The sequence below is a fragment of the Artibeus jamaicensis genome, unplaced genomic scaffold (genome assembly GCF_021234435.1).
Source record: "Artibeus jamaicensis isolate MK-2021 breed Jamaican fruit bat unplaced genomic scaffold, CSHL_Jam_final scaffold_847, whole genome shotgun sequence".
NCBI classification, from domain to species: domain Eukaryota; kingdom Metazoa; phylum Chordata; class Mammalia; order Chiroptera; family Phyllostomidae; genus Artibeus; species Artibeus jamaicensis.
This window is the reverse complement of record NW_026522057.1, coordinates 11,097,056-11,112,027: the sequence shown is the minus strand read 5'-3', so window position 1 is coordinate 11,112,027 and position 14,972 is coordinate 11,097,056.

Genomic DNA, 14,972 nt, shown 5'->3' with positions numbered 1-14,972 from the left:
AGAGACTGGGTGGACACAACACTGGTCCCAGGGGCTCAGTGAAGGGAATGGGGCTCAGTAAAGGGCTGGGGGCTGGGAGTGAGCTCCAAAGAGCCAGTGAGAAGGACGTCTGTCCCTGGCTGGGTAGCTCAGTTGGTTAGAGTGTGGTCCCCATACACCAGGGCTCCCCAACCCCCTGGGGCTGCAGACCAGCACAGGTGGCCTGTTAGGAACCAGGACACACAGCAGGAGGTGAGCGGCAGGCCAGCAGGGAAGCTTCCCTCGAATTTCGCCTGAGCTCCGCCTCCTATCCCCACCCCCTTCCTGGTCAGTGGAAAATGATCTTCCACGAAACCGGTCACTGGTGCCAAAAAGGTTGGAGACCGCTGCCATGCACCAAGGTTGCTGGGTTTGAAACCCCGGTCTGGACTGTGGCCATGGAGGGTGAGGGAACCTTCTCCAGGTTTTCTTTTTCTTTCTTTCTAAAGATTTTATTTATTTACTTTCAGAGAGAGGGGGAGGAAGGGAGAAAGACTAGGAGAGAAACATCAATGTGCGACACACACCCCCATCTGGGGACCTGGCCCACAGCCCAGGTATGTGCCCTGACCGGGAATCAAACCAGCAACATTTTGGCTCCCAGGCTGATGCCCAATCCACTGAGTCACACCAGCCAGGGTATGCATCTGTCTTCCTTCCTTCCTTCCTTCCTTCCTTCCTTCCTTCCTTCCTTCCTTCCTTCCTTCCTTCGAATTAGAGATTTAAAAAAATTATTTACTGATTTTTAGAAACGGAAGTATAAGATCGATTTTGTCATTCTGCTTATTTATGCATTTATTGGTTGATTTTTTAAAAAAGATGTTATTCATTTATTTGTACAGAGAGGGGAAGGGAGGGAGGAAGAGAGGGAGAGAAATATTGATGTGTAAGAGAAACATCAGTGGGTTGCCTCTTGCTCACCCTCAACTGGGGACCCAGCTCCCAGCCCAGACTTTTGCCCTGACCAGGAACCAAGCAGGCTGGCACTCAATCCTCTGAGCTACACCAGCCAGGGCTATTGGTTGATTCTTGCATGTGCCCTGACCAGGGATCAAACCTGCAACCTTGGTGTATTGGGATGACGCTCTAACCAACTGAGCTACCCAGCCAGAGCCCCCCAGGTTTTCTTATTTCCCTGGAGTTTCCTCCCACCTCTGGGGTCCTGTAGGCCAGAGGCAGCTTCCAGAAAGGCATCTTAGGACGGCCCTGTGCAGAGATCTTGGGAATGCCCTAGTTGTTCCTTGGCAAGCCTCCAGGACTGGGACGGGGAGAAGGGGCTGAGCAGTGGGACCACACCTCAGATTCTTCAGAGTTCATCCCCTCAGTGAGCTATCTCTCTCTTCCCTCCTCGCCAGCACCCTCCTCATCACTGAGTTCCGTCTCTTTACAGAGGTCCTCCCCCTTGATCGAGCCCATCTCCATCCCTGCAAAGTCCCTGTCTCTGTCAGATTCTCTGTCCCTTACTGAGTCCAGGTCCCCCTCACAGAGCTCTCAGACCACTTTCTCACCTGTAGGGAGGGCTGTCCTGACCCTGGACCCATCCACTCAGGCTGGGACATGGCCTTATTGCCCAAAGAACTGCAATGACTGCTAATGAGAGAGAAGGTGCTGGTTTGCATTCATTTGCACGGGAGCATTTAGTATTGAAATGTGCTAGCTTGGGCGAGTAAGAAATGACTGTGAGTATGCATACTATTTGCATGCTTCCTTTTTCCTGAGGAGAACATGCAAACCCTTCTCTGTCCCCAGCTCCCCTCTTCAGGGCTCTGCAGAGAAGGTATGATAATGTGTTAAATAGGAGCTACTTCGGGTCCTAGACCTCAGAAGTTTGCTGAGGACAGGCCTGAGTTGGGATAAGAGGCAAGGAATCCTCCCCATTTTTCAGAGGAAGCCGAGATCTGGAACAGGGAGTAGAATGAGAAGGGGGAAGTATTTTTCAGTTAAAAACGGAAGTGGTTCTTAGGGATTTCTTACACTCTAGCCAGTGGCTCCCCTGGATGCACATACTACCCCTGTCTGCATCCGTTGCAGACATGATTAATTGATCCTGGCACTCTGAGCCTGGAGCCATTTCAGCTGAGGCAGCAGTTAGCGTGAAAAATTAAATCTGTCTGTCTTCCCTGATCAGTTCAACCCTTTCCTTCCCAGACTGGGAAGTGAGGCCCAGAGAGGATGCAGCAGACAGACTGGGAAGTGAGGCCCAGAGAGGATGCAGCAGACAGACTGGGAAGTGAGGCCCAGAGAGGATGCAGCAGACAGACTGGGAAGTGAGGCCCAGAGAGGATGCAGCAGACAGACTGGGAAGTGAGGCCCAGAGAGGATGCAGCAGACAGACTGGGAAGTGAGGCCCAGAGAGGATGCAGCAGACGCCAAGAGTATCCACCCCCACTCTGCCTGTCCCACCCGGAAGCATGAGGGTCATTCCCCTGAATCGGCAGCGTCCAACCTTTCCATGTCCCTGGGCCGCACTGGAAGAAGAGTTGTCTTGGGCCACACATTAAATACACACACACAAATGAACACTGATGAGCAGGAAAAGGTTTTAAGCAAACTTGTGATTTTGCGTTGGGCTGCATTCACAGCCGTCCTGGGCCGCCTGCAGTCGGTACTGCAGGCTGGACACCCGTGCCTGGAGGGTGCGGTTGGGTAGTCCTACTCTGTGTAAGAAATCATCACAAAAAAGTCCTTCTGAGCAGAATTACAGGTGATTTTTATTTATGACTTTGTGCATTCCTGCATTTCCCATATTCTCTTTGAGCATGAATTTATTTTGTAATCGGAAATCCCTCAAGCCCTGGCTGGTGTGGCTCAGTGTTTGAGTGCCAGCCTGCAAATCAAAGGGTCGTTGGTTTGATTCCCAGTCAGAGCACATGCCTGGGTTGTGGGCCAGGTCCCAAGTAGGGGGTGTGCAGTAGGCAACCAAATATTGATGTTTCTTTCTCTCTCCCTTCCCTTCTCTAAAAAAATAAATAAATAAAATCTTTAAAAAAAGACATTCCTCAATAATAATACTAGCTTTTTTTTAAAAAAAAAAAACAAACCACTATGTGTGCCTTGGATGTACGGCTCAGCTGGTTGGAGCAGCATCTCCTAACTGAAGGGTTGTGGGTTTGATCCCCAGTCCGGGTGCGTACGGGATAGCAACCAATCAATGCTTCTTTCTCTCTTCCTCTCTCCCTCCTTGTCTCTCTAAAGGCAATGAAAGAATGTCCTTGAATAAATTTTAAACAAACAAACAAACACTATGTGGTACCTCTTTAGGTGTTGTCTAAATCGCCCTTACAACCGCTCTGGGAGGGGGTGGCATGATTGCTGTTCCCATTATTAACAGGCAAAAAAACAAGACTTAGGGAAGTCCAGGAATTTGCCCCAAGGTCACGCATCAAGTGGCACGGTTGTGACGGTAACCACACTGAATATAATCAAATCAACCAGAAGTTAATATCGGGGATGGCCTGGGCCTGCAGAAGGATGCTGATGTGTGTGCTCTTCCGTACAGTACACGTGGGAAGCCGCATTTGGGAGGGGGAAGTAACCTGCCACGGTCACCCTGGATATGGTCTGAGGAAAGGGCCTGGGCCTCAGAGAAGCCTGCTGCACAGCCTGGGAGAGAGCAGAGGCCTGGCATGATCCACCACCATCATCACCACCTCCGCCACCTCCTCTCCCCGGGACCTGCACACCTCCCTCCGCTCAGGACAATGGGAACACTGTGCCCCAGCAGCACGCAGGAGGGCAGGCCACTTCCTGCCAAGGCCCCTGCCATTCCTCTCAGCGTACAGGGGAGAGGAGAGGATTTAAGATGCTGAGGAAGGCAGTAGAGACAGCTTCTAGTTCAGCCAACAGCGGCAGGGACAGTACAGGGGGTGAGGGGAGGAGAGGGCGCCCGGCTTCACGGGTTCTTCGGGCAGGGACCACTGCAGCGGCAGCAACGTGGGCAGAGGGCTTCCCCCTACCCAGCTTCATCACCTGCCGCGCTGCCCAAGCTCCTCGATCCCTTTGTCCAGTGTCTCCAAACATCGCCCCCTCCTGTGTGCACACAGCATGGGATGGGGACGCCTCTGGACCAACTCCCGAACCTGGTTGCCCTGCCTACACCACTTTGTTTCTCTGAGTACCCTCACCTGTGACATAGAGGTGACAAACTATTTTTCGGGGCTTTCTGAGCATTAAAGGCAATCACAGAAGCAAAGAATCCTGGCTGGGCTGGGTGAAGCAGCCCAGCAAAATCTGGTCATTAATGAGACGGACGCTCCTCTCCCAGCCTGTCTCACCCAGCTGGTAGCGTGAGGACTGGCCTGGGGAGCCCTGTGGGGGAGGAGCCCTCTTCCTTCCTGCCCCTTCTAACTGGGTATCAAGATCTGAGACCAGATGTGTGGCCGAGTGACTCAGCCCTTTCCTGCCTGGAAACTCCTCCCTGCCTGCTTCACCGGGCTGGGCCAGGGAGGGTGAGACAGCAGATTGGAGGTGGGGGTGGCTGGTCCCAAACAACCTCTGGGGAATGACGGGGGCTGGGTGAGGGAGGTCGGGAGAGAGGAATGAGCATGGCTGGGTTGGCTTGCAAGGTAGGGTGGGACAGTGGAGGGACAAGGTTGGGGCTGTCCAGGAAGAGACTGAGGGTGTTCTTGAGTCAAGTTGTCATCACTGACTCAACAGAGAATGCTCACCGCTCACCCCTCCTCCTCCCGCCCGCTTGCTTCCCTTCCTCAGTATTTCCAGGTCAGCTCAAACCCACTTGCCCGACCTTCCTGGGCCTCATACCCATGCCTCTGGGCTGCTCCCTTCCTTCCCTGTTTTCTCCTCTTCCCAGCCAATCACCTCCACTTCCTCACCTCCCACGCTGCAAGGCCCATTGCTGACTCCCTGGAAGTTGGCCTCTTAGCTGCCAGAGCCCTCACCCGGCCCAGTCTGATCTCTCAGGGACAATGGGCACTGTTGCCCAGGCCCATCCTGGAGCTCTTTTCTTGGCTTCAAACACCACCCTGCTGGTTCCCCTTCTATGTCTTGGACAAATAGTTCCCATTCTGAGCTCAGCTTCCTCTCTCCCCCTTAAAGGTATGTGCTCTAGTCCTTTCTAGTCTACTGTATAGGGAAGGGATGACAGAGATGGACTTTGACAGCATATGGGTCTGGGTTCAAATCCTGACTCTGCCATTGACTAGCTGTGTAACTTTGGATACTTTAATTTACTTCTCTGAGCCTCAACTTCCTCCTCCATCAAATGGGCTGGTGTTATGTACCTCCTGGTGATCAGATGGGAAAATGTCCATAAAGCATTTAGTGCTGTGTCTGGCACATGGTAAGTTGCTGTCACTATCCTGTCTGCCTGGCCAGTTTTCCTCCCACCCCACCCCCACCTCCTGCCTACTGGGCGTGTCCAGTCGGATGTCCTAGGGGTACCTCAGACTACAAATGGCCAAAAGCAAAATCCCTTCCCAGAATTTCCTCCCAAACACTAGTTTCTCTTCTTGATGTCCCTCCCTATTTCTGCTACTGCCCCATCACCTTCCAGCAGCCCCAGCCCCCAGGGATGGTGTCCATTCGTCCCACAAGGACGTACTGAGAATGCAAAGCCACGTGCAGCGAAGACAGAGCTGAAAAAGCATTATCTTTGCCCTTAAGGAGCTCACAGTCTTGCGCCGAGAGACAAACACTTAAATAAAATATTAGAGGTTTGTATGGAGAAAGCCAACCCAGGAAGCCTTCCTAGAGAAAGTAGCATTTGAGCTGGCACTTGTAGGCTGAGTAGGAGCTTGAAAGGTGAACAAGTCAGGGGAAAGCTGAGCAATTGGCCACAGGCAAAGGCGTGGCCGTGTGAGGGCTGGGAGGGCACGGGCTGACATGTGTGTCTTAGAGAGCTCCCTGGAGCTCCGTGGAAGACTGGGAGGCAGTGAAAGTGAGAAGGCGAGGCAGCAGGGAGACGCAGGAGGAGGATTAGGGTCCCCAAATGTTCTCCGGCTCCGCTGTGCACTGGCTGTGCGAACTTGGGGAAGTCACTTCACCTCCCTGAGCGTCCATCCCTCATCTGTCAAACGGAGATAATAATAGGCACCCGCAGGGATGCTGGGGAGGGCCGAATGAGCTAATGGAAGGGAAAGTGCTGGACAAATGCAGGCTGTTGTTATTGTAGACAATTGGCCAGGGCGGCAGTGTTCTAGCCACAGCCCCACCTCAAAAATGGCCTCCTTGGGTCTCTTGCGAGCTGCCGGGCCCACATCCTCCCGGGCTGGGGGGGTGGGGTGCCGGATGCAGGGGAAGGATGCCTGAGTCTGGATCCTGGCTCGCTGGCTGTGTGGTCTGGGACCAAGTGTGTTCCCCACTCTGAGCCTCATTTCTCCAGCTGCAAAAATAGGGCTGAGAATCCAACCTGCAGGGCTACTGGGAGGCTTTGGTGACACCTGACAAGTGATCATTAACTATAAACAGCTCGACGTCCCCTGCCCTCTGGTCTCCTCCTCCAGGGCCTGGCACCAAGCTGAGCAGAGTGGGAAACTGTAAATATTTAATAACAGATCGGCTGAGAGCTCCTGACTGAAGGGACGCGTGAAGGAGCCAGAGCACACCGGCTCTCCCGACAGGGTCTGCCAGGCTCCAGGGGCACCGCAGCCAGACATGGGGGCCCTTCAGCCTTCGGTGACTTCCTGGGGACACCCAGTGAGCGGGGGCTCTCCCAGGGTGCTCCAGCCTCCCAATGTCTCTCCCATCTTCTCTGATTCTGTCATTCACGCGTACAGCAAATGGATGGGTACCCCAACTGACAGTCCTTCACTGGACTTCTCCCCACTATGCCAGGCCTGTGCCAGTTTCCAGTCTCAGAGTGTCTGCTCTAGCTGCTGGGGGAACGATGGAAGCATGATTGTATGTGGCTTGGCCAAGGGCTGATTTCTGAGAAAATCAGACCTTGAGGAAGGGACTTAACTTCTCTGGGCTTCCATTATACCATCTGTAAAATGGGGACAATAGTTCTTTCCTCTCTCTCTTTGTGTTTAAGATTTTATTCACTTATTTTTAGAGAGAGGGAAGGGGAGAGAGAAGGAGAGGGAGAGAAACACCAGTCAGTTGCCTCTATCAGGCCCCCAACCAGGGACCCGGCCTTCAGTCCGGGCATGTGCCCTGACTTGGAATCGGATATCGAAATAGGGAATCAAACTGGCCACTTTCTGGTTTGCAGGACAATGCCCAGCCTGCTGAACCATACCAGTTAGGGCAATACTTATCTCAGTGGGGCTGTTGTAAGGATTAAGGGAGGCAATTGTGTCATGCACTTAGGGCAGGACCTGGAAGCTGGTCAGTCTATCCGTGAAGATGCCAGGAGGGTGAAAATGGTTCGAGTCCTGTGGTGGGTGTCTCCTGGACAAGCTCTGTGGGGCGGGTGGTGGGGAGGGGGAGCAGGGGAGGATTCCGCCCGGGGCAGTCAGGGACATTCCACCAGAGGAGCCGTTGAGCTGGTTATAAAGGAGAAGCGCTTTGCCAAATGGAAAAATGGAGAGAGGCAGGTCAAGTCACAGAGAGAGAAGGGCTCTGTGTGTCCTGGGGCTGGGACTTATCTGGAGATAACAGGAAGAGATTTAAGCAGTGGAAGGACAAGGTCTCCATTTGGCCTTAGGAAAGGTCGGTCCCCTCTGGGGAACGGAGAGAAAAGATTGATTAGGGACTAGGGGTTAGGGGACTTGGGGAAGCTGATATGACGGTCCTGGGGGAGGAGTTCTGAGTGTGTGAATCACTTAGTCACCTGCCAGGTGCTCTGCTGAGGTCAATGATTCAAAGGTTCCAGTCCTAGGAATACGCCTGCCCTTTAACAGGAATTTACAGGGACAACGCCTTTAGCCAGAAGAGTGACCCAAGGGACTCAGAGCAGAGCAATCAGGCAGAGAGCCTGTCGGGACTGCCTTCCTCCCCTGTGGGGAGATGCAGCCCTTCCCCCTGCCCCTGGGCCTCCCCTTTGTGAACTTGCATCCTCGGCTGCCTGTGGGCTGAGGCAGCAGAAAGGTCCTTTCCGAGGAAGTGAGCCGGGGCTAAATCCAAATCCTGATTCTGCTACTAACTAGTTACATGACCTTGATCCCGTTTCTTAACCTAGCTGAGTTGGTTTTGTGGAAACTTGTCCAAACTTGTAGTATCTTTAAATGCTTGTATGTACATGCACAGACAAAGTGTACGCTGCCCACTAATAATAGTGGTTGGAATGAGATGGGGAAGGTGTGTAAAGAGGCGCTTTTACATTTTACGCAACTTCCCCACCATTCGGGCCTTTTACAGGCGTGTGTTTTCTGCCTGATCGCGCTGGTGAAAAGTGGGCTAATAGCGCTCCCACCTTCACAGGTTGCTGGGAGGGTCTTTCAAAGACCCTACAGATAACAAGCCTTTGGTGCTGCTTGTGCAGCATCGACCCTCACCCGGGTGTCAGTTTCCTTTTCTTCTCCTCCCCTTTCCTGGGTTTCTGCCTGGGGTTTGTGTATCTGTGTCTTTACTTGCAACTCTTTGATTCTTTATGTTTATAGAACAAGGCCTTCTGTGCCATGTCCACTGCCGCGTCCACTGTTGGATCCCTCTCTCCGTGACAAGGTCCTGAGAGGGGGTGTAAGACTTCAAGGAAGCAGTTTCCAACCTGGTGGATGTGGCATGGAAGGCCCTGCAATACCTATTGTGATTGTGCTTGCTTTGGGGATCATGACCTTTTCTGCTTTAATCATTATGAATACCCTGGCAGTGATTCAGATAGTGTGCCTAGACCTTTCCCGGCTCAATGAACAGAATAATAATATCATACTAGAACGTCAGGGAATATAGGCACAAGGAAACAACCAGAACAATCTGAGAATTCAAGCTTAATCAATAACAGATCATTGGAAAAACACCCAAGATAAGATAGAATACTCTAGGAAATCAGGAGATGACCTCACTGCTTTCTTAGAGGGAATCAAAGTACAAAACATGTCTATAAAAGAACTCCTAGAGAAACTTAAAAGAAGTACCCTTAAAAGCCCCCTGCAACATAGGAATAGCCCCTCCTTTACTTTGAATAAGAATATATATCAACTAGACAGGCAAAGAAATAACAAAAGCTAGTTAGTTATTACAAACTAAACAGTCACTAGGGAGTCAGAATTTATAGTACACAGAAAAACATTTTAAGCAAAAAAAAAAGGTAGATAGCTAAGTTAGACATCACAAGGGCCTTATAATAAATTTCCTATTTTCTCTACTCAATCTAGCGTATCCTTTTGCCCTATGCCAAATTCTGAGAAACTTTAATATACAATAAGATACTTCTAATTGTTTGATTAATGGCTCTCCTAGTTAAAATAATCTTTAACTAAATCTATGAGAACTTTCGTACTTTTACTGATTACCTTTGTATTGATTTTTTCTGCTTAAATGATCATGTTATACTGCAAATGTTAATCACTACCTAAAATGAAAATATAAAAACCTGCTTGTACTTGCAATAAACGGAACAGAGCTTCACTGTCCTTTGAGGTGTGATGTCGCCTGTTACCCAGCGCCGACGCCTTACCCTCACCTGTGGGACCCCTTGACCCGCTGCGGCCGGACCGCAGCACTTCTGTGTATCTCTGTCTGGTTAATGGGCCAGTGAGTAGCTGTGTGTGTTTATGTATCAGTGGCTGTCAGTGTATGAGGGTGTGTGCATCTGGGAACGTGTGCGTTTGTGTTCCTGTGTACATCTGGGTGTCAGCCTGTGTGTGCCTCTGTGTGTGTGGGGGGGTGCGTCTGTGCCTGGGTTTGGTGTCAGTATGTTCTTATGTCTCTGTGCCTGTGTTTAGATACCAGCTCGTCTAGTGTTACGTACCTTAGTCTTTACGGTCGTCTCTGCGTATCAGTGTGTATCTGGGTTTGTTTTGCTGTGTGTGTCTGTGTATTCGAGTGTGCATGTGGGGAGGCAACCTGTTTGCGGCTCCCTGGGTTTGTGTGGGACCCTCGTTGGGTTTGTGCAGGATGGTGGGCAGGCTGTTTTTGAGAATCCGCATCCCGCTGTTTCCCTCTGGTCATGGGCAGGGAGCTCTGCTCCACGGGTCTTCACCCCTCCTCCAGCTTCCCAAAGGCCCTGAGTGTGGGCGTTTCCCTCCAGTCCTGCCCTTGGGCACAGGGCCAGTCCTATTGCCCATGACTGGCGGGGTGGGTGTCTGCAGACACCTTGGGGGCTCCACCCAGCAACCCTACATGAAGTCGTATCAGCTTGCAGGCCAGACTGGTCATCCCCCTATTTTGGGGGTGAGAACGGAGCACTGAACCCCTCGCCTTAGAGAGCAGTGAGCCCTGTGGTTCTTGGGGTCAGGAAATCCCTGCTGTCTCTGCCAAGGTCAGTGTCCATCTGGCTGAGCTTTTCGGCTTTTTCTGTCCTTGTCAGATGCAGCCAGACAGTTGGGAAACAAAGCACGTCTCCATGGAAACCTATCTTTGCCTGAGAACTTGGGTAGTTCAGTGGTTTTGTGGCCCCTTCTTCAGGCCAGAGCTCGGATGGGGGTGGATGGTGAGGATGAGTAATGGGGCTTCTGCGTGTGTGCATTGCACCCCGCCCCCAACACCACCCTGCCGCACACTCAGATACCTCCACACACGTCCTCTTCCTGGGTAAACTGATCCATGTTCCACCGTGAAAACTGGTATCCGGGGCGGGCAACTGTCCTGCCCAAGGACACCCTGAGAGTTAGTGGCTGAGGTGACAACTAGCTTAGGCTAACTTTTGACAAGCCCTTAAGCTGGGTAACTCATTTCTGTGCAGACTTCAGACTGAAGCTTCTCCTCACATTTTTACCAAGTTGTTACAACTCGCTGTCTGCCCCTGCTTGTCGATGAAGCTCAGTCTTTTCTAATTACGGACCAAAACAGACTGACGCGGAAATGAATGGCGTGCCGGCTCTCAGGTCAAACCATAACCATCACCTGCAACTCGGGGTTGCAAATTTTCAGTCCATCAAAATGTCATCCTTGTTCCTGCTGGTTTACTTTGTGATGAGTAAAGGTTATATGTTCTGAGCTGTAAAATGAGTTTGTACCTATAAAACAGTGCTTTTCTCCCCTTTATCTAAGGAGATAAAATTCGGGTAGCTTTTGTTTGAGGGGAAAGATAAAATTCCCAACACAAAAAGAAAAAGTTTGAAAACCACTGTTCTACACTAGGAGAGAGATGATCTGATCACAGAATATGGTTGGTCTGGACCCTGGAGCACAGAGCTGGTGCTGAGGTGATACCTGGGAGGGGAGGGGAGGGGAGGGGAGGGGAGGGGAGGGAGGGGAGGGGAGGGAGGGGAGGGGGAGGGGAGGGGAGGGAGGGGAGGGGAGGGGAGGGGAGGGGAGGGGAGGATTCACGCTGTACTGGGGTCCGGGCAGTGGCAACAGCTACTTTTCCCTTCTCCCTTGTCTCCCCCCTGCTCTCTCACCTCTTCCCCCACCTCTCTCAGACCTTCCCTCCCTCGGCCTCCCAGGAGCTGGCACTAACTCAGAGCTGGGAGTCCACAACACTACACTGATTCCAGCCACACACCCCGAACACCTTGGGGTTATTCCACCTCTCAGCCCAGCAGGGAAAGTGGGTGGAATTAGACTGGGGGCTGATTCCAAGAGAGGCTGGGAGGATCAAAGAAGACCTCAGCAGGCAGGTTGTTTGATATTAACATGCTGCCACAGATGCCGGGAGCCACGCAGTAGGGGACCGGGGACGCAGGAATGGCCACTGGAGAGATGGGACCTGCGGGGCTCTCCCATCACCCTTGGGCTAGGCAGACGGGAGAGGTGCATCTGAGGCCAGGAGCCCCTTTCTCTCTCCTCTGCTCGTGAAAAAGGATCAAAGGATAAATTCTTGGAATTCATTCTGAAATAGAACCCCTTTGGAGAAGCTGGTTAAAGGTGCAGACCCCTTTCCCAGATAAACACATGAAGGTGCATTCCAAGTGAATCAAGAACATTTCAGAAGGTTTCTGAAGGCCCAGATGTGGCCCCGTGATAAATACTCCCCTTTTCCAGGGTCTTAACTGCTAACTCTTGAAAACAGCTTGTGCTGGGTGGGGGAGTGCCTGGTACAAAGCAGGCGCTCAGTTAGGAGACACACACATATGTACAAACACACACATACAAACACAAATCAGCTTTAAATTCCACCTCTGCCCGAGGTGGCTGTGTGACTGCTGGCCGGTCCCTCCCCCCTCCTTCTGTTTTCTTGTCCATGGAACAGGAACACTATTACTCTCAACATCTTCAATTTTGCAGAGCTGCCCCGCCCTCCACTGCGATTCCAGGCCCTCTCATTGGTCTGAGCACTGAGGGAAGCCACAGGTGCTCCCACCCCTGGCTGTGTGATTTGCAGGCTCTTTTCCTCCCTGGTGTCCCTATAAAATGAGGGAGGCTCAGCCACGCCTTGGCCTGGCTGCCCAGGCTGGAGTCTGTAGGGAGGAGGCCAGGCCCCTGTAAGGGACAAAGCCAGAGCTTGTGGAAGGCAGGTCTCCCAAGGTGGAGGGTGAGGGAAGGTTGCATGGCTGTGAGGGCAGTATCTGGGTTTTCCAAAAACAGAGGGGGCAAAGCTAGAGAGCAGGGGGAGGGGGCTGCCACCCCCGAATTGGTTGTTGCTGCTTCCACCCTGGGGACGAGCTGGTACTTCCTTTCTGATCAGGTGACAGCCTGGCTCTAGAATGGACTTTGGGCCCTGCTCATGGGGATGCTGGGAGGTTAGTTTCATCGGTGGCTCGTGGGGCCAACAAGGACATGCAGCTGAGCTGAGCATTCACGAATCCAGAGAGCAAGGTTGCAGGCCAGCTCTCCCCAGGCTGGCTCTCTCTGGCATCTCAGAAGCATGTCTGCCCATTAGGTCAGGGGACCAAAGGCAAAGCTGGGGGACGCCGGCCTGGAGTTGGTCCAGGATGGCGGTGGAGGTGAGAATGTCTGGGTGCTGTAGTTAGGAACGGTGAAGGGAATGTAATGCTGTCCGCTGTCCACTCCCTACTGTCCTCTCCTCACCTCCAAACCAGGGGACCTAATATACGGGTTAACTTCTGGGCATTCTGGTTTGAGGGGAGCCTTCAGTGAAACAGTATGAGAGCCACTGGAAGGGTCAGCTTCAGGGATGTTGCCACACATTGACCTGTTCTTGGAATGGTCCGCGTTTGGCTGAATGCTCTGCTACTGCCCTCTTGAAACTTTTAATAATTTTTGAACAAAGGCCTTGCATTTTCATTTTGTACTGGGCTCTGCAAACCACATAGGTGTCTTCACCACTGGGAAGAAGAGGGTACAGAAGGGTGGATGGGGGACAAGTCTAACCAATATTCCTCTCCTGATCACCCCTCCCAAGGACCTTCCTCTCTCTTCCCTACCCAGTGCATCCAGACTGTCCAACAGGCCGAGGCCCTGCATGCCGCTCTCTTTCCCAGTCTCAGCCCTACCTGTGACACTTGTCCTTTGATGCTCACCAGCTGAGGGAGAGGCAGGGTCCTTAGGGCTAGTACAGGGCCGGGCAGAGGGCATAAGGACAGGGTCCAGTGTGATTCCTGTGTGTGACAGTGCTTGAGCCAGAATGGGTGCTCTGGGCTTGTGGGCTGGCCCAGGATGAATGGTTATGAGATGGAAAACTGAGACCTGGCAAAGACAGTGATCTGCCCCAGACCCTCCAGGCAGGGAGAGTGTCAGCAATGGCCCAGGTTTGTCAGGGCTGAGCTCTGGGGACACTCAGGAGCTAAGGCAGGTTAAAGAGGTTACACTCTATACTCTCCTCATCCCACAATATTATAGTGAGTGCTGTCTACATTGTGCCATGGCAGACATGGGCACCACCAGACATGGCCAGGACCAGGAGAAAGCCACCTGGCCAGGGTCAGCTTGGGTGACTAAGACAAACTCTTCCTGGTGGGGTGTTCGTGATGCCCTTCTGGGTCATGGGGACCCAGAAGGGGATTCCAAGACTTCTGAACCAGCAACTGGCCCCTGGGGCAATTTCTAGCCGCTGGGACCAGACCTAGACCAGATGGAGATTGCTGGCCTTGGCTCCTCCACTGCTGACCACTCTGTGTCCCCAGTCATTGTCTCCTGATGGCTTCAGTTTCCCTCTTGTACTCTGGGGATAACGCTCCCTGTTCTGCTTCCCTCCTAGCTTGTTGTGGAATTATTTTTTGAAAATACTTATTGATTGCCCTGGCTGGTGTAGCTCAGTGGATTGAGCACGGGCCTGTGAAGCAAAGGGTCACTCATTCAATTCCCAGTCAGGGCACACACCTGGGTTGCAGGCCAGGTCCCCAGTAGGGGGTATGTGAGAGGCAACCACACACTGATGTTTCTCTCCCACTCTTTCTCCTTCCCATTCCCTCTCTCTAAAAATAAATAAATAAAATATTTTTAAAAAGAAAATACTTATTGATTGATCTGAGGGTGGGGTGAGAGATTGAGATTTTGTCGGTCCGCTAATTTATGCATTCAGTGCAACCTTGGTGCATTGGGAAGGAGCTCTAACCACCTGAGCTACCCGGTCAGGGCCTGCTGTGGGATGAAAAGATATAAAAGAGCTTGGTCAGCTATAGTAAAGAGCCAGAGGCCTGGAGGGAATGAGCGCAACCTTTTCATAGTTCCCTACCACATTCCTCAGTCACTTCTCACCGGCAGAGGATCTGAAAGCACTTTATAAACTGTGCGTTTATAGAGCCCCAAATCAGCCCCCATCAGTTTTGAGCATCTCAGTGGGAAATCCAGACCCAGGCCGGGCTACCTTGGGGGCCTCACAGCCTAGCAGTGGGGTAAACTGAGGCACCGTTCTCATCCCCCTCGCTCCCGAGGCTTAGGCCCCACCTCCACACTGGGGATAGTAGGAAGCTGAGGGAAGACGAGATGAGGGAAGGGAAGGGAGTAAAGTGGCCTCAAGCGCTTCTGAATCTTCAATCTGTAGAACAAAACTTTCAATACTGTCCGGTCCTAGAAAGAATTCTCAGAATCCCCTTATTCCAGGTAAAAAA